At 45.4% G+C, this 24,198-nt stretch overlaps 1 protein-coding gene and 1 pseudogene across 1 annotated transcript in view; one reads left to right on the top strand and one right to left on the bottom strand.

Annotated features, from left to right (window-relative positions):
• ANO2 (anoctamin 2) overlaps nt 1-24,198 on the top strand; it is a 1,767,324-nt gene that overhangs the window by 774,065 nt on the left and 969,061 nt on the right. The window lies entirely within an intron of this gene.
• LOC144777002 (18S ribosomal RNA) lies at nt 16,049-17,226 on the bottom strand (annotated as a pseudogene).

Genomic DNA, 24,198 nt, shown 5'->3' with positions numbered 1-24,198 from the left:
AAGAAAACTAAAAGATGTATATAAGACATTCTTAACCATCATAAATCATCTGAACTCCAAATACCAATACTCATCGTAAACCCCAAACGTAAGTGCAAAAAAGTGCAATGATTAAATTAATAGATCTAATTCTCATATATTTAAAAACATTTCTTTCAAGGGTATGGAAGGAGGTTTTTCATCGTTTTTAATTTTGTAGACTAACACACCACCTTAGATGTAAAAATTGCTAATCTCATAGTGTTAGACATTGTAATAGGTATAAACATGAGATTGATGCTCACTAAAAATGCATGGTCTAAAATCACTGTTACCACATTTCTTAAGGTATATCCATCAGCTAAAGAACTAAAGACATGTATATAAATCTTAACTTGCATTGAGGCCTCGTGGGGCCTTACTGTCCAGTTCAATTATATACCTTGTTTCTAACAGTCGGAGCTTTGCATCTCTGTCTCCCCCTCTCTTGAGTGGCATTACACAATCAATTGCGTAATATTGTAGAACTGAAGGATCACTTTTGTGAAAACTCTCAAAATGTCGGGCCACTGGGTAAGACTAGTCTTTACCCACGATCGCCCTGATGTGCTGCAGTACCCGCTTGTGCACCGGCAAGCGAGTGCTGCCCACATATCGTAGCAACACACGGGCACTGCAGCATATAGACTGCAAATTCAGTCCTACAAGACATGCATTTCTTAATCAGTTCGGGTTTACTGTTAAATGGCACCGTATACTGGGTTTTATTACACCCATTTTTACAAGCTTTACATACAGCGCACTTTTTAAACCCACCGCCAAGGGCGCCCCAAGTGTCAGAAATTGGCTTCTCAAGAAAATTACTGACTAATCTGTCTGACATGGATATAGACTTTCTGAATGTGATATTTGGTTTGCTCACTACATGTTTACCAATAACAGGGTCCCCTGTTATTAAATTCCAGTTTTTATAGAAGATTCGCCGAATCTCCTTATGTTGTTTGCAGAGGGTTGTTATAACTCTGGGTTTGATTGTTGTTTCTTTAATTAACAATGCACTAGGTTTGTCCTTGACTGTTAATGCTTCTTCCCTTGTAATGGCTAAGGATCTATTAATTGCCCGCTGTATAATTTTTACAGAATAGCCTCGGGACAGGAAACAAGCCTTACTTTCCTCCTGAGCTTTCTGACACTCTATGTCAGAGCTGCTTATCCGCCTAATTCGCAGCATTTCCCCAAAGGGAATGCTGCTAATTAGGTGGTGGGGATGCTGACTGGAAGCGTGCAATACGGTATTCCCAGCTGTGGGTTTTCTATGCATCCTAGTGGCTAATCCAGTATCTGTAATGTATACCTCCGTATCAAGAAACACCACTGATTTGTCATCTATATGTGAAGTAAACTGCAAGTTTAAATTATTTTTGTTTAGTTCCCCCACAAAATGTTGGGCTTCTGTCATAGATCCTCGCCATATCACGAACAAATCGTCTATGTATCTTAAATATAAGAGTACATGTTCCTCCATCTCTGCTAATAATGTACCACCCAGGACCTGCTCCTCCCAGAGTCCCATGTGAAGACATGCTAGACTCGGGGAGAAGCATGCCCCCATCGTGACCCCTCTAACCTGCTGGTACATTTGGTTGTTGAATAAGAAATAGTTCTGTTCAAGGCAAATTTGGATCATAGATAGAAGCATCCTATTGCGTGCTGAAAAATTCATCGGTCGCTTGTTTAAATAGAAATCTACAGCTCGTATTCAGTCAGAGTGTTTGATCGAGGTATACAAAGAATTTACATCGAGTGTTATCAGCAAACAATTTGAGCTCCAAACAACATTGTTAAATTTTCTGATAAAATCAGAAGTGTCTTGTACATATGATTTTAAACACCTCACCCATTCCTGAAGAAAAAAGTCTATATAACGTGATATATTCTCTGTTGAACTGTTTATAGCCGATATAATCGGGCGTCCAGGTGGTGTTGTTATGTCCTTATGTACCTTCGGTATCAAACAGAAGGTTGGAATTACCGGATGGTCTTTTTTCATAAATTTGTACTCATCATCCGATAGCAACTTGGCACTTCTCCATGCCATTAGCCTTGAGTTTTGTTCTTGCCAAGAAGTTCTTAGAGCTAACATATTACTTTTTTTGTAACATGAGGTGCCATGAAGTTGACTTTCCGCTTCTGCTACATACATATCTTGTGGCCAAAGGACTATATTGCCGCCTTTATCCGCTTGGCGGACGATCACATTTTTGTCCGATTCCAGTTTTTAATCAGATTGTGGTAGCATTGATTCTTTTTATTGGCAACCTCACGTTTCTTGTTGGTGTTTGTGTACAATTGTTTGAGCTCTTTAGTGACTAAATCATGGTACACATCGATATTGTCATGTGTTAAAATCGGCTGGAAAGTTGGCTTAGGCTTGAAATGAGTGGAACTTGTAGCTTGATCTTCCCTCGATGTGATTAGAGGTAAGTCCATAGATGTTTTCCCTCCAGTTGTAAATCCCAAATTTCATCAAACACTGGACGATCTCCCGCCTCCAACAATGAGGGGCTAGTCTGCGCCCCTATTTGTTTTTTTCTTTTTGGTTGGAGAAGGAAGAATTCACTAAGTTTCAGCTTCCGTACGAAACGATAAGAGTCCATTATAGTATCCGCATAGTTAAAGTTCGACGGCGGACAATAAGATAATCCTAATCCTAGGATCATTTCATCTTTGGGTGATAGGGTAATCTTGGTGAGGTTAGTAATTGATTTTTCTTTTCTTAATTCGTGGTCGTTTTTTTGTTCGATTTGTTCCACCGACCTTTGGCTGCTTGATTTTTGTTGACCGATTTTGTGCCAACGGCATTTCCTCCTTGCGTGTCGTTTTTGGTTATCCCGGTGCTGTTTGCCTGTGCTCTCTCTTGTATTCTTGGTCTTAAAGTGTCGCGCCGTAAGCAACTTACTTCCTGAGCCAATGAAAGCTTCACCGATCCCACCGTAGAGGATCCTGCAGCCTCGTTTTCCTCCTCACTGCCTGATGTTACACTGGCATCAGTGGAGGAAATTGAAACAGTTTTTCTCCCGTGTTCCCCTGTCGCATTTTCCTCGCACAAGCTTTTACGTTCTCATATTTTTTAGCATATGTAAAAATCTGGCCATTCTGATAGTCAAGGCGGTCCCATTCAAATTTGTATGCTTTCCTTTTCTTTATTATCTCCTCATCCTTTTTTACTCTCTGCATCATTTCAGCTCTCAACTTGTCCGCTTGCTCACTAGGTCCCAATCCTATTATTTCTCTTTCCAGTTGCTCTATTTCCGCTTGGATTTTTAAACGATCACTTTCTGCATATTCAACTAAAAGTGTCATTAATTTGCTTCGGCCCATTTAGTGAGCATTACGGGATCTGGTGTTTCGTAACTTGGAGCCAGTGTTATTCTTAGCCCTCTAGGCACTCTGCCGACTTCCAAATATCGGGATAGGGATATTATTCTCCCACCACTTGGATTGCTCTTTCTTCATTCATTTTTCCATTCTTCTAAACATATCTTTCAATGTGGGATTAGCATTTGTGGCGTTGCTGGACGATGACGGTCCTTGTGCATTTAAACCCCCAGCCGGGGATTTATCAAACATGCTTTCCGCTGCCTCCTCCCTGCTCCACAACGTATCCGCGGACATTCTTGCTTACAACTATTACAGTTGTTGTTTTTAGGGTGATTAGGTTTGGATTATAACACTGAGACCTATACGGCGTCTTTTCCTTGGGTCCTCAAGTTAGTTTGCGCACATACAAAGTCTGCACTACTCCCCACTGGCTAATCCGATTCTGCCCTACCTGAATCAGGCTGTCTTTAAACACCGTCGGGTTTTCACCGTTACTGACGACCTTCGACTCCCGTTACTCGGTAGGTAATCCTCTCGGTGTCCAGGGGCTATATATATGTATGAATTCAGCAAAACATCCTTTGCGGGAGGAGCGGCTGACAGCTGCTGCCGGCGGTGAGGTAAGGACAGCCTTGCAGTAGTTTGTAACAGCAAACTGAACAAAAAACGCTGCACTCCTCCTGGATTATTAATTCAGTTTAATGACCTGATTTTCTCCTCCACACCTACGCGTTTCGAACTATGCAGTTCCTGATCACGGTAGTAACATAAGTCCCTCGTTTGTTTCACAAATTTATACATAGTCACCACATTTGCCTTTAATGAGGCATTGTGGGCCTTGTAGTTTTTAGTGCACATGACCGGCTATATTTAGCGTATCCATGTCTTCTACTGCTGTTGAGAACTGGTGTTTCTCCACCGCATGTCCGGGTCATTGTTGACTACCATGATGGTGCAACAAGTTTGAGTGAGCACCTGAAAGGGATAATCTTTTCATTACGATTACCCGTCGAACACGAGTGTTCAGAGAATGGCCTGGAATTGCCTGTCATATTTACATGGGAAGGTGTAAGTTAATATCTGCACACTCATTTTAGGACAGGAACTTGCATCTAGTTTATCACAATCAAGCAAAACATTATGACATTATTATAACATTCATAAGTGTGCATCCCCTGTAGTTTAAAAGCACTTGCTCAAGGAGTGACTTTACATGTTTGTGTTTCGAAGGTTTGGACGAAAATAGCACGTTTCCCCCTCAAATGAAATTCACATTAAATTGTGTTTTCCATAATGGCATAAATTCGAAGAGTAGGGTGGGGGTGCTTAATGAAATGTAGCAGGCAATCTAGGCCACTTCCATGTACTCTGCAATAGTTATTTTTGGAAAATAAAGTATGTTTAATAAGATACTTCAGTTTTGTACACACATATTGCCGATAATAATGAGTGGCTTGAAATCGATATCTGATTTAGCCCAGCTTTTATATTGTAGGTGACATAAATAGTTGCTAATAAGCAACGAAGTGTACAATTTGTACTACAGGTTTAGGTGCATCCCAGTTTTTGTCGGTAATATTTGAACAGACATTTCATCTGTCATGTAGCTGTCCTAATTCAATAGAGTCGTTGATTTACAGTTTGTTTGCCCTAAGCATTGAAGGGAAATTACGTTTAAAAATTTCTAGCTACAACGACTTTTATATATTCAGGACTTTAAAAAAAAAAAACTCTTAGGAGTAAATATTATTTTCCTAACATACGAATGACACTGACGAAACCTGTTGAACAAAATTAAAAAATAAAATAAAGGTAATGGAACTGTTAAGGGTGTGGTGGATTCTTCAAATTGATTTAATGTAAAATACGTTTCTGCTTTCTAAAACTAGCATCACTTTGGTCTCAGAAAACCATCACAATTGATTACATCGTATTTTCAAAAAGTTACATTTATTAAACTTTTTACATCTTTTCCTGAATCAGTTCCACGCTCACAGAAAACATGGTTGCTACGATTTAGTTAGGACACAATTAATTTGCAGTGTTTCACTCGCATGAGGTAAGTGGTGGAGTGGATTAACTCACAGGCCCATTACCCCTGGAGACTTGTCTTGAGTAACGTGTAGAAAGTAGTTTCTCAATCTTTCGTAATTGAGTCCCTCTGGTTCCTAATGGGTGTTGTTCATAGCACAACTCCACCATACATTTTTGCAGTCTAGTCACGAGATGCTTTTTTTCGAGAATGAAAAGTTAGGACTATTTCACGTACTGGACAGTGGTGTGAAGGCAATCAAAGGCGACATGTGTTCTTTATAAACATTGAATTCTTCTTTGGTCGTTGAATACGTTTTGTTCTTTTTTTGGGACTGTTTTCGCGTTTATATGAGATAATCCACTTTGTTTCTACCTACTTTTTTCTGTTCTCACTTTTCTTTCCCTGTCCTGTTTTTTTAAGTAGTTAAACATTACTTCTAGTAAAAAACAAATGCCAACTTAAGTTAAGTAATAACACATTTCAGAACGGGTTGTTTACCTTAACCTCCTTCTTTGTGTAAATCTTTTCCAGGCAACGGTCCTCAAAATAATTAGTTTGTGCTTTTTGTTATAGACTGGGTGGGTAGGAGATACTTATCATCCACTGGTGGGATGACACATCAGTGACGATCTAGATGTGATCTCAGTGTGACATTCCACCCGTTCACAGCTTGTGAGGCTACTGCTTAGCCAGTGGCGTAGCTAGGGGGGGCAGTATTAGTTTTGGGGGCGGCGGCCAGTCCCCCCTTCCCCCGCTCCCACCTGCGGCTGTCACGGCCGCACCCCTCTCTCCCCCCCCCGCCGGTCTCAATTGCGGCCGTTGCGGCCACATGAATAGCCAGCACCCAAAACCCCCTGCTCTTCCATCACACAGCCATGGACGGCAAAAGCAGGGGCTGCCAAGGCCTAGCTACGCCACTGTGCTTAGCCCTTTCTCTGCTAGGCCTCCACCCCTGTGCTAAGCCCTTTTTTGGCTATTTGTGGTATTCACACTTAGGCCCCCATAACATTTTGTCCACATAAGATATCCATGCCAACTTTGAATACTTTTTTTCCCACATCCTGGGGAATGTAAAGGTACACAGGGTTTGAGGAATCCCCTGCAGGGGACAGAGAAATGAGCCAAAATAGATCTACATTCTACATCTACAAGGAACCCTTGTATCGTTGCTGCCCGTCCGAGGATTTTGTCACTGGAAGGGAGAGCCTGCATCACCTGAGGACTGCAGAGGATTTTAGAGACTTTCTCTTCGTTAGCCTTGACCTCGCGGTACCCGCTTCGCGGGTCCCGCAGCGCCTCGTGCATAGGAGGCAGCAGACCCTGGACCCTTTGAACAGCTGAGGACAGGAGGCGCGGGCAGGTGAGCTAGCCGGCGGGGCTGCGAGCACGCAGGCAGGGACTCCGATGACCAGGAGCCCCTGCGCGCCCATCTAACACACCTGGGCTGCTCTCCCCGCTGGCCACACCCCCCTGTACGCCAACCAATTAGCAAGTGCCCTTAGAGTATATCTTGAACCACTGTCTCCGCTAAGCGGGAGCGCGCGGGAGCGCGCCCGGGAGAAGCCCGGGACAAGGGCGGGACCGTCTGTGGCCGTCCGGGGCCGCAGGAGGCCGGGCTGGGCCAGGTCATTTATATCTTGCACTGGAGCTTTGTATTGTGATTATCCTAACTTTTATCTTTTGTTCCTGTTTTGTGATCATTTAATTAACCAGATTTGTCATGAGTCACTCCGCCCCTCCCGGTGTAGGAACATCTGTTCTCGGTCCATTGGACAAATTTTTCAAAAAATCTACTAAGGATTTAGATAGGGACCTTCTCTTAGCAGAGAGGAGAGCAGAACGCCGACGATCAGTTGAGCAGTTAAAGAAGATTTCACTGCAGTCACAATCAGTGTTAAATCTTTCACATGATATGACCACCCAAGGGATGAGCTCAATTGAGGTTGATACTACTGATATTAATCAAACCCCAAATATATTTAGATTTCCAAGTATTTCCCCGCCTTGTGTTGATGTTTCTAGCGGAGATCACTTGGGTTGTCCGCCAGTGGATCAATCTAGTTTTTTGGTAACGAGTATCCCATCTAATAACTTCATTGATTTGGATTCCTGTCCCATGTTGCCATGTCCCATGTTGCCCAACATCCCATTGGTGGGTATAGACTCAGGCGAGTCTATATCTACAATGAGTAAATGCAATACTAGATCTAAGCCTGATGAGGCCAAAAGGGTTGTGCACTCTCCACCAAGGAAAAGAAGGAGGAAGGGTGGGGTAAAAAGGAAAGGATATAATGGCCAATTACCCACACCAGCCCCGTCCAAGTCTAACATTGAGTTGGGGCCACCATCCTCTGTAGCGCCAGTGGTCTCAGACATACAGGCGATGGAAACCCCGGAGCCACTCAGTGAAGAGGCCCATGAGGTGTCGTATGCCAACATAGAGAAGCTTATTAAATCTTACATGCTTCCTGTGCTGGAACGTGTTAGGACACTGGGAGATAAATTGGACCGCCTGTTGGCAAACATCGAACCTATACACGCACCGAGCGTGGATATGGCCAAAGGTCCATCGAACATACCATCTGGTCCACCCCAGGGTAGTGGCACTAATACTACCTCTTTTAGTAAACCCACTAGAAGCGTTCCTAATAATGCCATTGTTACTACTAATAAAACACCAGTCCTGGTAGCTAAACCCCCTGCAGCGGCAATTAATGCCAAAGCAAATTCCAGGGTAGCAGTAAACAAACCTCCTGGAAAGGGTGTTGTGTCACAGGTAAGGAACGGGATGGGTAAAACAGCTAACCCCTCTGGCATAATCAATAGACCCCTTCCCCATAAGAAAAATGTAGATCTGCCCCCGGATTCCACAAACTATGTCATTGTTATGACGGGTGTGCCACCAGTTACGGAAGGGGATAGGGAAAACAATGAAAGTTTAAAAAACAAAGTCATCTTCTGGCTGAAAACAAATAGGCCCCTTCCCTCACATCTTAATGGGGACATTGTTACAGTTAGAAGATGTCGGTGGGTAGGGGTTCGCCCCAAGGACATAGAGGGGGACATAGTCATTATTAATTTTAGGGACCATAAAGTAGTATCCCATCTGTCCGATTGGTATGTGGGTAGCAAGGAGGGAGGGATTTCCACGAGGAATCTTACATACTTTTATCCCGAAACCCTGATCAATCCATCGGATCAACCTCCTGCAAATAATTATAATAACACCAAAAGCCTCCTTAAATGGACCAATTTTTCTACTAACTACCATGGTTTCCAATTCAACCCTGAGGCGCAGTATCGTTCCTACATCCAATCTAACTACAATTGTCCGGTACAGACTCCCGGTTGGGCTAAGATCAATACCCAGCCCAAGGGCCCCCCAGTCTTATCCAATCAACCATTCCCCAATTTCCATCAGTACCCATTGGTCTCTATGCCACCCGCTTCTATACAGACACAACAGTACCCAAGCTCCTTGCCAGATTACCCTCTTGCAAATAGGTCTACCCGGCCCCAAGAGCTTTGGAATATCCCCTTGAGAAACTTGTACGACCCACTATCGTGGTTGTCGACGAACGATTGACCAGCACGTTCGTCTGGGGTTGACGTTCCCAACCATGAGTGTTCGAAGGGGGGAGTTGCCCTGGGTACCTCCAACAATGTGCTTGAAAGTCTGGAAGTCCAACTCCATCATCCTGTGGATAGCCGTCTCGCCTACAGAGGAGAGGCAGAAATATCAATTTTGATATCTACCCCTTCACTGCTTAATGACGTTGATACTGTAGGGGCGAGCTCTGGGTTAATGAGTCAGGCAGGGTCAAAGCGTCTGCTAACGGATGGTCAGGCTGCAGATGTAGTGGGGGACGTTGAATCCACCTCCCTGTTTAATGTATCTTACTCTAATGTTGTAACCAATATGTGTGATCAAGCATGTAAAAAGGGGACTATCCTGGGATGTTGGAATGTTGCAGGAATTGATTCTTGTCTTTGTATCCCCGACTGGGTTGATCTTATTCGACGGGGTGATGTCTGGTCGTTCCAGGAGACTTGGGCGACCAAATCAGTGTATTTTCCAGGCTTCCTGAATTTTAATAAACCAGCAGTTAGAGGCCACAGAGGTAGGGCCATGGGTGGCCTCACCATATGGGTTCGCCAGGTAGCAGGTGTGTCTGTGAAGGAAGTTTTTATAGACTGCCCTGATATACTGATGATTAGTGTGAAAACCAGCAGTGGGCTGTCCATACTGCTTATCAATGTATATATAAGAGGTACGACGGGTGGCCGAGTGTCACCCACTCTAACTTGCTTGGATGACTTCCTGGGTTCAAATCAACTATCTGGCTATGTGGTTGTTATGGGTGATTTTAATACCTGTTTTGAACCGCTAGGTATCGAGGATGGTTTACTGACAGAGGACGAGGATTTGACCTGGGGGATTCCCCAACTCGACCTACCCCCGATTACTAAGTGGTCCCAGGCAGCTACATTTATTAAAGGTCTCTGTTTAAATTGGGGGCTGCGTGCCCTCAACGGACGCGTAACCTCTGATAGGGTGGGCAATAATACGTTTTTTAATGGTAGACATAGTAGTCGCATTGATTATATCTTAGTTGATATTAAAATGTGGCATTTAGTTCAGGACATGTCAATTAAGCCGCGTCCAGAAAGTGACCACGAACCACTAATAGCGGAACTAAAGGATTTTAGCTTTGCAGGGCTGGTCAATCCCCAGCCTAACCCTGTACAAGAGGCTGTAGTATTAACAAATGATTTGAGGAGGGTGCGCTGGCCAAAGGTTGCTGTGGATATTGAAGCACGTGAAAAAATTAGGATCTTGGTTTCAAATTCTCTTACGGAGATAGACAAATGTGATAACCAGGAAACGACAATTACTAAAATCACAGATATCCATGATGGCTTATTCCAGTCCCTAAAAACTCTCTTCGTTAAGTTGGTTGTTGTCAACAGGGGTAGGGGGAAGGGTAATAAGCTTGCAAACTGGTATAATGATGCCTGTCGAAAGTCCCAGTTGTCTCTGTTTAAGGCCCTGAAATCAAAGAACCAAGCCTTAATTAAAAATTGTAGGAAGGCTTATAAAGCTGCTAAATTTCGGGCTAAAGCTGCCTGGGACGATGAGCGCTGGAGCCTCCTAGCTGAGGCTTGTGGCGCCAGGAACCTTCAACACTTTTGGCACCTCCTTAGGTGGGGCCAGTCCCAGGATGATCGCCCTAGCCCAGCATCCATCGAACAAAAGAAATGGGTGACATTTTTTGAAGAACAATTCAGAAGTCTTGATACCTCGCAAGACTCCATTAGCTGGCCAATTACCAACGATACACTTGTGTTTACAGCTAAAGAAGTAGAATCAGTCCTGAAAGCAATCCCTAGGGGAAAAGCGCCCGGCCCAGACTGTATTCCAGCGGATCTATTCCAACAAGACCAAGACCTATGGGTACCGTACTTAGTACGTCTGGCAAATGCGCTGGTTATGGGCGCCAGGATCCCTGGCTCATGGGCAGGCGCTGAAATACTGCCCATTTTTAAGAAGGGAGATCGGTCGGTTCCTTCGAACTACCGGCCGATCAGTTTAATTGACGCGGTCCAGCAGATCATCAGTAGGCTTGTTCTGTCAAGGGTTCAGGCCTGGATCGAGGAATTTAATATCCTTACTCCCCTCCAAGCTGGGTTTAGACCCCGTGTGAGTACCCTGGACCAAGCGTTTCGTTTCATGCTTCTGCACTGGAAGACGGTTACCTTGGGCAAAGGTAATCTGTATGCCGCCTTCGTGGATCTTCGGTCAGCTTTCGACCTTGTCCCGAGGGCTGGGCTTTGGAATTGTCTCTTAGATATGGGCATGCCTCCAACTTTGGTGCGCCTTATAGTGAACCTCCACGCAGAGACATTTGCGTTTGTCCGATGGGGCAAACCGGGTGAGGTGACAGAGAATTTTCCTGTGGCAAAGGGTGTCAGGCAAGGCTGCGTCTTGGCACCCACTTTGTTTTCTCTATATATTAACAGAGTTACAAAGTACTACGACAACTTTTCCACGGATGCTCCAACCCTGGCAGGTATGAGAATCCCCCTGCTCATGTTCGCTGATGACACTCTCTTAATTTCAAGAACCAGACAGGGCCTGCAAAGTGCACTGTCAAGGTTCGAGAGTTTCTGCAGCGATCATGAGCTGGAGGTGAATGTCTCCAAAACCAAATTTATGGTTTTAAGGGGGCGCAACCAAATAAATGCAAGGGTTTCCATGGGGGATATCCCCCTGGAGCAAACCAAACACTTCACATATTTGGGTGTCACCTTTAGTGACACCTTGAGTTGGACCCATCAGATCGAGCTTATGACCCTGAAACATCACCAGTTGGGCGGAGCACTGATTAAAGAACATAAAGGGTCATTTACGAGGCCAATGTCCCCGCTCATCAAGATCTATGGTGGTAAGGTTCTTTCAGCCATCTTGTATGGTGCGGAACTATGGGGGGGCAGCAATTTGAACTCATTAAAACTTGCCCAAAACAAATTCATAAGACTGTCTACAGGTCTCCCACAGTCGACCCCCATAATACCCCTCCTGTATGATCTAGGGTGTCAATCGGTGGAGGCTCAAGCAAGATTCCGCCCCCTTGCATTCTGGCGCCGTTTGTGGACAACGCCAGAACTCCACCATTATGCAGCAGCCTGTCTGGAGGTCAAAAATAGTCCTGGTGCCTTAAAAATAGGTTGGTTTAGAGACCTTAAGACTATCCTATCAGCTTTGGGCCATGGCGGTTTGTGGCTTTCGCCTGAGACTGCCAATTTTCCCTCCAAAAAGGATCTCAAAAGTTGTTATTGGGAATGGGTGACCCACAATATGTATACGGAAATAAATCCTAATAGCCTTACTGGATTGTTTATGGTGCACAAGGACATACCCAAGTTAGAGGGGTTTTGGGACATCATAACTAAACCCTTGGACCGCAAACTATTTTTCCAATTTAGATGCGGTTCTCTCCCCATTGGGGAGTTTACTAAAAAATGGGGAACTGAAAGGTCGGGTTTTTGTCCAAAATGCAAAGATATTAGGGAAAGTCTGGATCACTTACTGTATGTGTGCCCGTTATATTCTGCCCCCAGAGCCAAGTGGCTAAAACCTGTATGTCGGCAGCTAGGAACTAGATTGGCTGTAGAAGCAACCAGAATGTTAAAAACTAACCTGGATCCGCTTATTGTGGTTGGGGTCGCTAAATTCCTCGGGTGGGCCTGGGTGCTTAGAACCAGGTTTATTAATATTAATAATAGGTGACTGTCTAGCATTCTTTAACCTGATGATGCATTGTCTCCTATGAGTCTATATGTAAATTTTTGTATAATTGTACAAGAAGCAGATTAGCTTGTCTAAGGATTTAATCATTGTATTATCTGTTTTTATGTATATATTGTATTTTATGTCTTTTATGATGAACTAATCGAATAAAGACTTCTTGACTTGACTTGATCTACATTTGGGTTTTATGGGGAAAAAAAATACTGCAGAAGAAAGCATCAGTTTTTTTCCTGCAAATTGTATAAACAAAGTGTTTGCGGTGCTAAAATCACCATCTTCCCAACTTTCAGGAACAGGCAGACTTGAATCAGAAAACCACATTTGCAACATAGCTTTGGCATTTTACTGGGACATAGCACATTTTCCTAATGTTTGAGCTTACAACCTCCTTCCAGATAGTGGTAGAAGTGTATATGAAACCCATGGCAGATCCGGCAAAGCTATACATTTCTGAAAAGTAGACACAATTTTGAATTCAGCTAGGGGGTAAAATGTGTAGATCCTTCAAGATTTTCCTATGAAAAGTAACAGATGAAATAAAAAAATATATTGAAATTGAGTTGAAAAAGAACAGGCTTTTGTGTATGAGTTTTTTATCTGTAACTCCTACAAACTATGGCATATTTTTGAAAGCAATATACCATTACGTCTGCTGGACCCTTCTGGTTGCAGGATATGTAAGGCTTGTAGGTACTCCAAGAACCCCAGGAACCCAGAGCTAATAATTGAGCTGCACCTTGCAATGGTTTTTCATTGTGTACCGGGTATATAGCAATTAAAAGCGAAAAATAGGTATGAAGGAAACCTGTGTATTTCTGAAATAGGCACAAGATATGGAGTTTATTCAAGTTACTTGATCTGTAGGTCTAGTAACATTATTAAGATTTTCAAGGCCTGTGGAAGACAGAGCCCAGGACAGGAACGCCCTCCCCGATGGCCTGGCTGGAGCTTCTGAACCTGGCCACGCAGGGGAGGCATCCCCGGATCCGCATGATCCCATGCCATTTGCTTGGACACACAATGGTGAGTGAGACGGAGGTTTCCACTCCAGGACCTGCCGGAGCCCTGGCACTGGTCCTTGCTTTTGAACCCAGCCAAGCAGGGAAAGCCTCCCTTGGCCCCCGAGACCTCTGTCACGGGCCCCTTGCGATGCGGCAGGATAGAAGACTGAAGCCTGGATGGGGGCGCCCACCCCATGGACCAGCGGGGACTCCGGGGAAGCGTTCAGATTCTCTCAACCCAGCCACGCACTGGCAGCATTCCCTTTACAACATGGCGGGCTGGGAAGTGAGCCCAGGGACCTGGTGGACTCACAGACCCTAGCCTGCCGGCTTCTTGACCCTGCAGAGGCCTGTCTTGTCCACACTGTGACTTGAAAGCCCTGACCGGGGCCACGGTCAGGTGTTTCCAACAAATCAGCACACAGTTGCCAAATAGGCCTAACTATGTCCAATCGACCAGAGTCGGGTCTGGACCATCCCCGGGCAGATCACTGTGTCCGCGACCATATGCTTGACGGCACCGAGGGCTGGTGCATGGAGCCTGGGGTCCTGCCAGGGTTCTGACTGAGGGAATGACACCAGCCTCTCTCCCTGCCGGAGAAGGGGAGAGAGAATTTCCTCTTGCCAGGCCCTGCTCGTTCTTAGGAGAACAGTAAGCTTTGCAGCGGGCTTGCCGACAGTACCTCCTGGGTGGCGTGGGACATCAGTTGGTGCCTTTCAAGACCAGGCCCAGTCATCTGCTGAGGGCTTCTCGGAGATCTCCTGGGCCCGTGTTCTAGCTCGACGCCCCGGACCTGGGCCATCATGCAGGGATGATCTCTGCTCCTTACCCCAAACCCAGTGTGGGAGCACAAGAGTTTTCCCTGGTCTGCAGCCACCCCGCCTTGGGTAGTAACTGTCACCACCATACCGTGGGCTCAGGGTGCTGCCTTGGGTGTGTACCTTCCTGGAGCCCAGGCCTGGGGAGCCAAGTAGGGTTAAGCCCAGCCCCAACCCACACCCTCTCTTAACAGGCCAGTCCAGAGAGCTAATTTACCTTGATAATTTAGCTCTCACAAAATGGGGGCTCACAGAACCGTGGGAAGGGGACAAAAGTTGGAGTTAGCCCAGTAGGCTGGCCTGCTGGCCCTCTGGTCGGCCAACCCAAGGGCCATTTGGTTGGCCAGCCTGGTGATGATATGGCCAAGGACAACCCAGTGACCAGATGGCGGAAACAGCATTTACAACGCTGTTAAAACAACGCAATGCTATTACAACGCAGTCTTTACAATGACCGCATTGTTACTAAACAATACCTTTACATCGCAAGCCATTACAATGACTTGCTGTAGGGTGCGCAAAGGTATTGCATATAAAATCCAACACCTTCCCTGCTGTTGCGCAAACTGGAGTAGGAATAGTAAATATTACTATCCCTAAATCCACCGTGCCCCCAACAGCAAGTCGTTTTAATGACTTGCGATGTAAAGGTATTGCATACTAACAACGTGGTATTTGTAACGACCGCGTTGTAATGGTATGCATTATATTAGCATGCGTTGTAACATGCTATATTCCCAGATGGCCTTGGACAAGCAGAACAACCCTGTCCTCAGGCCCCAGTCAGACGGCAGTCCACTGATGACGAGAGTGGCTGTGTGCTCTGAGGCCAGCTATGGCCATCTGGCCCCCCTGCTGACCTGCAAGGGATTGTGCCCTGCCCCTTCCATTAGCTGAGTCACCTGGAGTACAAGGGGCTTGATCCCAAAATAACCAAGTCTTCAGCCCCTTTCTGAAAGAGAGGAGCTCCTCTGCCTTCCTAATATGTGCAGGCAGGCTGTTCCAGGCTTTCGCTGCACGGTATGAAAAAGTATTTCCTCCCCAACTGACCTTTATTATTCGGTGCACTGCCACTAGTCTGCTATCGGCGGAGCGCAGTGCTCGCCCGGGCACATACCAATTGAAGCACCTGGCTTCTTTTCATCCAGGCTGCCCTGCCGCACAAGAAGGGCCTCTCCTTGGTTGCCTGAAACCCAGTATGAGCCAAGATGGGGCACAGGAGAGCCTGGGTCAGCACGGCCTTCGGGGTGGTCCTTCTTAGAAGGACTTTCCATCGTGGTGCTTCTAGAGGTGCCAGGGTGCCCCGGTCCCTCATGCTTACGTCGGATGGGTGCTCCTGTTTAGGGAAGCCCGCCCCATGCCCGGTCCTTGTCTAACTGACTCAAAAGCCGCAGACTGCTCCACCGGCCGAAAGCCCACAAGGGGAAGGCCCGACCCTGTGCCTATAGGTTGCTTTCTGTCTGGGAGGTGGCTGAGGGTTTTGGGCTGGTGCCTACAGACGCTCTGGCTGCTCTCTGCCATCAATGATACTTCTGCAGGTTCACCAACGGAAACCTTGTTATGACTTTTACTACCTCTAGAAAGTCGAGTTTGATCACTTCTCAACACTCTGCCCGGGCCGTTGCTGACCCTATCAGGGCCAATCCAGACACCTCACTAAACCATCCAATCGGTAGTAGTGACGGGTGATGTGTATAAAGGCAGGGACCTAATTAACATGAGCTTATGACCCGCACTTATTGGGAATTCGACGTACATAGGAAATAATTGCAGTCCCCAATTCCTATCAAGAAGGGAGTTCAGAGGGTTAACCATACCTCTCGGCGAAGGGTAGGCACACGCTGATCTGTTCAGTGTAGTGCACATGCAGCCTAGACATTAAGGGTATCACAGACCTGTTATTGCTCGATCTAGTGTGTCAGAACGCCACTTATCCCTCTAAGACATTAAACACTGATGGCTGTGGGTCACATAACTAGTTAGCCTGGAGGAGTCTTGTTTGCTATCGGATTTAACCAGACAACTCACTCCACCAACTAAGAACGGCCATGCACCATCACCTACAGAATCGAGAAAGAGCTATCAATCTGTAAATGCTTTCCGTGTCCTAGCCGGGAGAGGTTTCCTGTGGTGAGTAAAACTAAGCCAAGGGCTCAACTCCTAGTGTGCCCTTCTGTCAATTCCTTTAAGTTTCAGCTTTGCAACTATACTCCCCCTGGACCCAAATAGTTTTTTTCTGGAAAGCTGCTTAGTGGGTCAACGGAATAACACCCCTAGAGCACTAGTCGGTATCGTTTATGGTCAGAATTACAACGATAACTGATCGTCTTCAAACATCATACATTCAATCTTGATGAATGAAAACTTTTTTGGCAAATGCTTTCGCTTTGGGTTGTCTAGCATCAGTCCAAGAATTTCAACTCTAGCGGCACAATACAAATGCCCCAGACTGTCCCTCTTGGGCCCAGTTACGAAAATCAACTAAATCAAACCAAAATCCTATTCCATTATTCCTAGATCAAGTATTCAGACGACTAGCCAGCTTTGTTTTTTTTTTTTTTTAATTTTATTTATTGAAAAGTTCGTAGCAGCATAGTGTACATTAAAACAGCAATATGTAATAAATGAGTATACATATTGATAAATACATAAATACACATAGTACATACAGTAGAAACAACCAATAGCGGGAGGCAGTATTTACAAGTGGAGACAATTAAAAGAAGAAAAGGGCGGGGTTGAATGAGCCATTAGGATCATAGTCAGAGCCAACCCGCGGTATAAACTATAGGGTGCCACACCTGGACTTCCTCCACCTAGCCACTGGTGCCCATATCCGTAGGCCCATTTCTCTGGATTTAATTCCTTTGAGGGCATACAGTTCTGACTCAATATTGTGAATCCCCAACAGCCTACAGATCCACATTTGAAAGGTTGGGGGTTCAACATCCTTCCAAGCGGCAGCAACTAATATCCTGAAAACGGCTATCGATATAAAAACCAGCGCCTCTGTCTCTATACTCAGGCCCAACTTTGCGTCACAACCAAGTATTAAAAGAGTAGGGGATAGGTCTATTCTGACAGCTAGCAGCCCCTCTAAAAACTTTTCAATTTCCTTTTTAATGGGTACCAGCTTTCCACAATTACAAAACATATGCAATACATCTGCTGGCCCATTACCACACCTGGGACAGTTATGATCTGATCTCTTACCCCATTCAAACAGTTTAGCAGGTGTGTAATATAAGTTAAAAAGGGTCTTAAAATGCTGTGCTCTTAGATTTGATGATCGCAGAAACCTCTTATCCATTGCAATTGCTCTATCAAGATCGATGTCTGGGTCATGCAGTTTAGAGGCCCAGCTTTCCTCTATCTTGATCAGGTCATCTGGGAGACTCTTCATGAATAGCCCATAAAATTCCTTAATTCTGCGACCACCGCCTTTCATATAATCTAGTAGAGCGCATCCCTTAGATATATTCAAGCAAGGTCTTTTTGATTTAATTATATTAACCAACTGCATATATTTGAATTCTTGACCACCTAATAGTGAGAATCGTGTTCTCAGCAATTCGAGAGGCCTGCAAACATCTTTTATCATTACCTGGCCAAGTGTAGTGATTCCCTGCCTTTCCCAGTGTTTCCAAGGACCATCCTCACTCAAATGCGGAAATAGATCAGAATTCCACAATAACGTATGCTGATTATATCTTGGGATATTCTGATTTTTATTTATAGAAGACCATAACCCCCAGATATCTTCTAGTACCTTATAGCCGAGTGTCTTAAAAAAACGCTTGTCATGATTCCTTGACAGTATCCCATATACTTCACTCCCGAGTGCCAGATGGTAGATAGAGGAGATATCTTCCTGACTATATCTAATATCCTCGGGGAACAAGAGTACCGACATCCCTGTGAGGAGGCAAGCCCAATTATAAAACCTGAGATTAGGCATTCCCAGCCCACCCTTTTCCTGAGGAAGGGACAAAAATTTATTAGATCTCCTGACCTTGCCGTAATGCCATACAAAGTTCATAAAGATGGACTCCATTTCCTTAATCGTTGTGTCATCTATTCTAAATGGGATAGACCTAAATTTGTATAAAATCTTGGGGAAAATAGTCATTTTTATGACATTAGCCCTTCCTATAATTGATAGGTGGAGCTTGTCTATTCTTCTCAGGTCCTGTTTAATCTTTACCAATAGTGGTTCAAAGTTATCTTTAATGATATCCCTTGGCTGAGCATTGATTGAGATGCCTAAGTAAACTACTGAGTCCATATATCTATTATCCATTTTAGTTATATTGCTGGTGCATAATACCTGCGTCTTGGCTACATTCAAGCGATATCCGGATAATCTGCCAAATTCAGAAGTGATTTTGACTATTTCCGTCAATGCACTATCGGGATCCGTGGTTATTATGGCAACATCATCCGCATAGGCAAGAACCTTTGTTTGAAATCCATTAGTGACAACCGGCTTGATTTTGCTGTTCATTAAAAGAGTTATTAAAGGATCTATATACAATGCAAAAAGAATGGGCGAGCACGGGCACCCCTGTCGCGTGCCTCTTGATATGTAGATCTTCCCCGAGTGCTTGCCCATAAGGTGAATGCTAGCCGTTGGATTATGGTACATAGCCCGAATTGCCTGCAAGAATATAGGACCAAAACCTCTATCTCCCATTACTTTCCACAGAAAGCTCCACCTGACGCGATCGAATGCTTTTTCTGCATCAAGGAGGGTCATCGCGACCCTCCCCCCCTCGGCAGCATGTATATCAAATAATGTGATGGCTCTCCTTATATGGTCGGTCGTGCCTCTGCCTGGGACGAAACCATGCTGCCAGGGGGAGACCAGGGTCCCGATGATCCTACCCAGCCTCGTCGCCATGATTTTCGCGTACAATTTATTGTCGCTGTTGATTAGCGATATTGGCCTGTATGAACCGGGGCTATCTTTAGGTTTCCCCTTCTTGTGGAAGACCACAATATTAGTTTCGGTCCAGGATTCCGGGATAACCCCGGTGTTCATGACCCCGTTGAATAGATCCAGAAGCAGAGGTGTTGTTTCTTCACTCAAACATCTATAAACCTCCAGGGGTATAGCATCAGGGCCTGCTGCCTTGCCAGTTGCTAAATCCTGTAATGCCTTGGATAGTTATGCTTCGTTCCAGTGTTTCTCTCTCACTGGGAATAAGTTTAGTGCCCATTTCCGGCCAGCATATACCCGACTCATCCATTTCTGAGTCTTCTTTATATAATTCTTGATAGAATCTCCCAAAGACATCAAGGATTTCATCTGGCTTCTTATAAGTTTGGTCCCCTTCCTTTATTTCAGTTATGATATTCCTTGATACAGCCTGCCTTATCCTCAGGGCTAGAACCCTACCTGCACTTTCTCCCGTTTCATACATTCCAGCCCTATGGGTTTGATATACTGCAGCAGCTTTTTTTGCCAACTGTCTCTGAATTTCGGCCTTGATACTATTCAGCCGTTCTAAACTTGTATTACTCTGAGTCCCCTGACATACATCTTTCCTATGTTGTTCCTCTGCGTTGGCCAGCTTACCCAGCAGACGTTCCCTCTCTATCTTGGTGCTATTCCACATTCGGCCTGTGTAGCTAATTGTCTCCCCTCTCAAACCTGCTTTAAAACTGTCCCAAACAGAAATGCGGGAAGCACTATATCTATTTGCATCAAAGAATGATTGAGACCAAGCTTTTAAGTGCAGTATATAATTGTTGTCCACTAAAAGCTTCCTGTCGAAAGTCCAGGGTCTGACTTCTTTCCCTTGCTTATTAATGGCAATTGTTAGGACAAGGGGATTATGGTCCGATATTAACTTAGGTAACCTTGCTATTTCCACATTAGAAAGATAGTTAGCTGTTATCATAAAATAGTCCAATTTAGTATATTTATTGAAAGGATGTGAAAAATAAGTGAACCCCGGGTTATCCTTCTTTAAACTTCCCCAGACATCTATCAACCCGTTGCCATTTATAAAATCTGCTGAGATGTTTAGATCCCCGCAGATCACTATTGGTGCTGGCCAGTTAGTTAGCTCCAGCTCTAAATAATCCATCACAGCTGGGTCGTCAAGGTTGGAGCCATATATTGAGCATATAGTGATGCCTATGTTCATCTCACATATTGCCCATCTTCCAGATATATCGGCCTTACATCTTTTACCCCCCCCCAACCCTGTCCTGCCAATAATTGCTACCCCTCTTATCGTTGATGTTTGCGAGGAGCAAGAGAGAATTTCATACCCCGTTATATTTAACCAGTGTCTTTTTTTCCAAGGTAGGTGGGTTTCTTGTAGGCATAAAATATCGGCCCTAATTATTTTGATATATTCCTCCAGCCTGCACCTTTTTTTCCAATTATTCAAACCACCTATGTTAAGACTTACAACATTTAACTTAGACATACCCCTGCAAGAGACGTAGCCATAGTTCTATCCGATCGAGTATTCTCCTGAACAGGTCATGCGGATAAGACACCTTTATCGTTGTCATTGCCATTGTTTCATTTGTACCGCTATACACTTTAGCTGCATGAACTTTCTTTTTTTTTGTTTTCAACCCCCCCTGTCCCACCCTCCCACCCCACACTATTCCCCCCCCTGAACCCACCCCTGACCCTGACCCCCACCCTGAAGGAGCGCGCAGACTAGGTCTGTGCGTGTGATGGATGCAACGTAGCAGTGGGCTCCTTATCCAAGCAAAGAAATAAATTTGGAAACCCCCCTTCCCCTCCCATGAAATTTACAAGAAACAACCCGAAGACAAAGCCAACTAGTAGGCTGTTTAACCCGTGAAAGCAAACCAAAAACTCAAACCTTTGAAAATCCGTATATTACCCTCAGAAGCCCCTGTCAAGCACTATTCTACCTCCCCGGGACTTATTAATTTAGAGGGTTACACCTTACACCTTGCACCTTACACCTTACACAATGAACAATACTATACTGAATTTAAATAGTCCCGAGCTTTAATTTCTGAAGAGAAATATATAGTCTTTCCCTGATGGATCACTTTGAGCTGAGCGGGGTTGATAAGGTACACCTGCATCTTTTTATCCTGAAAAGGTTTGATTAACTGTCTTAATCTCCACCGCCGTTCCACGGTAGTGTGGCAGAAGTCTGGCCTTATGAAGAAAAGCCCCCCCTCGAAGGCCTTCTTAGAGTCTGGTCTTGCTTTTTCTGCGATAGATTGACGAAGCAGAAAGTTCCCAATATATACTAGGATCGCTCTTGGCTTATCATCTGCTCTGGCGTTCTGCCTCAGCTTAAATGGTATTCGGTGTGCTCTCTGAATTTCGGTAGACGACTAGCCAGCTTTGAATGCTCTAATTTAGTCAAAGTAAATGGTTCGGACCTCCAGGACACTCAGTCAGGAGCATCAAAGGGGTGCTGAGAGGCAGGGGCTGAGACAGGCGGATGGTCATCTAACGGCAAACCGCCAGCTTGATCCCAAGAGCCAACTACTAGCTTTTCAACTGCAGCAACATTAATATACACTATTCGAGCTGGAATTACCTGCTGGCACCAGACCTGCCCTCCAATAGATCATCGTTAAAGAAATTAAAGTGCACTCATTCCAATTACAGGGCATTGAAAGAGTCCTGTATTGTTATTTTTCATCACCACCTCCCAGAGTCGGAATTGGGTAATTTGTGCTACAGCTGCCGTCCTTGGATGTGGTCGCCATTTCTCAGGCTCCTTCTCTGGAATCAAACCCCGATTCCCCGTTACCTGTGGTCACCATTGTGGGCACAGAAAGTACCATCAAAAGTTAATAAGGCATACATCCAAATGTATCATTGCCGTCATGGGACGTGCTATCAGTCCAAGTTGTCTACAGTCACCAAAGCAGCTGTGCAAGCCCGGATTGGTATTGGTCTGATAAATGCATGCATCCCAGGTGGTTAGTGCTCATCAGCATGTATTAGCTCTAGAATTACGACAGTTTTCCAAGTAGCAGATGGAGCGATCAAAGAAACCATAACTGATTTAATGACCCATTCGCAGTTTCACTGTACCGGCTGTGTGTACTTAACATGCATGGCCGAATCTTTGAGACAAACATATGATACTGGCAGGATCAACCAGGTAGTCGCACCTGCTAGATGGGTTGTTGGGAGCTGTGTGTGCGTCCCAGACTGACCATCGCAAGTTCGCACCCATCAAGAGCCTGCTGGGGAAGCACATCCACAAGGAGGGGCTTGTTGGGGGGAGCATGTCCAGTTCCATGGGCACCAGCAGGTCCAGCCATCTCCATGGAAGTGAGAGACAGGGCACAGCCTAAGACACAGGGATGCTGGCCTGGGCGGCAGGGACACCCCACAGAACCGTTGATCCGAGCTGCAGTGGAAATGCACTATGCAAAAAGAACAATTGATGGACAGAATGTTGAACAATGTCAAACATTCACCCCGGCACAGAGATCTGGGCCATAAGCCATTGTTTCGTACTACCCATGCCATTCCAGTTTGAGCTCAGCCATATGCAAATCAGTTTTGATCCTGTTCCCAATGGGAGCAGTCCAGCCTGAACTGCCAGGCCAGGTCCTCCCTGGACCGGAAGCAAGCATCTTGGGACCCGTTTAAGGGTTTCACCCTCACCAGCCAGACAATCTTGACTCCTGTGGAATGGAGAGTATGGGACCCATGTCTGGGCATATCGTCCCACTCGGGGCGACAATTGAAAAAAAGAACAATTGATGGACAGAAAGTTGAACAATGTCAAACATTCAGTCCAGTACACAGAACTGGGCCTTAATTGTTTTTTTGCTCCACATGCCATTCCAGTTTGAACTCAACCATATGCAAATCAGACTTGAACTTGTTCCACATGGGACCAGTCCAGCCCAAACTGCCAGGCAGAAATGCACTAGGTGAAGAAGGGTGACGGCATGGTGCGGGGGCATGGACCGCCAGGCAGCATCCAAGACCTGGCACCACAGACACTCTTCAACTCTGGTTGGAATACTTGGTGGGGCACAAGCTGCCAAGCCACCAGGACCCAGGCCCCATGCCCCAGGATACAGGACCTAAGACCCGGTCAAAAGGACCCAGCCCCCAAACCCCAGACCCGAGGACCCAGGTCCTAGGTCCCAGGCCTCTGGACCTCTGGAACCAGGCACCGTGAGACCCTATCCTGGGCACTTTGCCATGCGGTGGTTTGGAGGACAGAGCCCAGGACAGAGGGCCCGGTCAGAGCTTTTGAATCTGGTCAACCGTCGGAAGCCTCTCTAAGCCCGACAGCCCGTCCCAGTCCCTTCACAGTACGGCTGGCTGGGGGATGGAGAACAGGACATAGTCTCCACCTGTGGGTGTGCCGGGAGCCTGGTCAGAGCAAAAACACCTGTTCTACTATTCTGTGTTCCCATAGATTTTGGACCCTAGCTCAGCCGGCACCTAGGGAAACCTAGCAAACATGTACATTTTTTAAAACTAGACACTTAGGGCTATCCAGGGTGGGCTGACTTGCATGCCTCTCATCACCTTTTATTACCCAGAATCTCTTGCAAACATTGACTATAAAAACACATTTTCCTCACATTTGTGTAATGGAAAGTTATGTATTCTGCAGGGAACCACAAACATCTTTCCACCAGGTATTCCCCAAGTCTCTTGATAAAAATGGTATCTCACTTGT

The sequence above is a fragment of the Lissotriton helveticus genome, chromosome 1_1 (genome assembly GCF_964261635.1).
Source record: "Lissotriton helveticus chromosome 1_1, aLisHel1.1, whole genome shotgun sequence".
Classification (NCBI taxonomy): Eukaryota; Metazoa; Chordata; class Amphibia; order Caudata; family Salamandridae; genus Lissotriton; species Lissotriton helveticus.
Note: the sequence above shows the minus strand (reverse complement) of the source record. Positions and strands in the feature narration are given on the sequence as shown.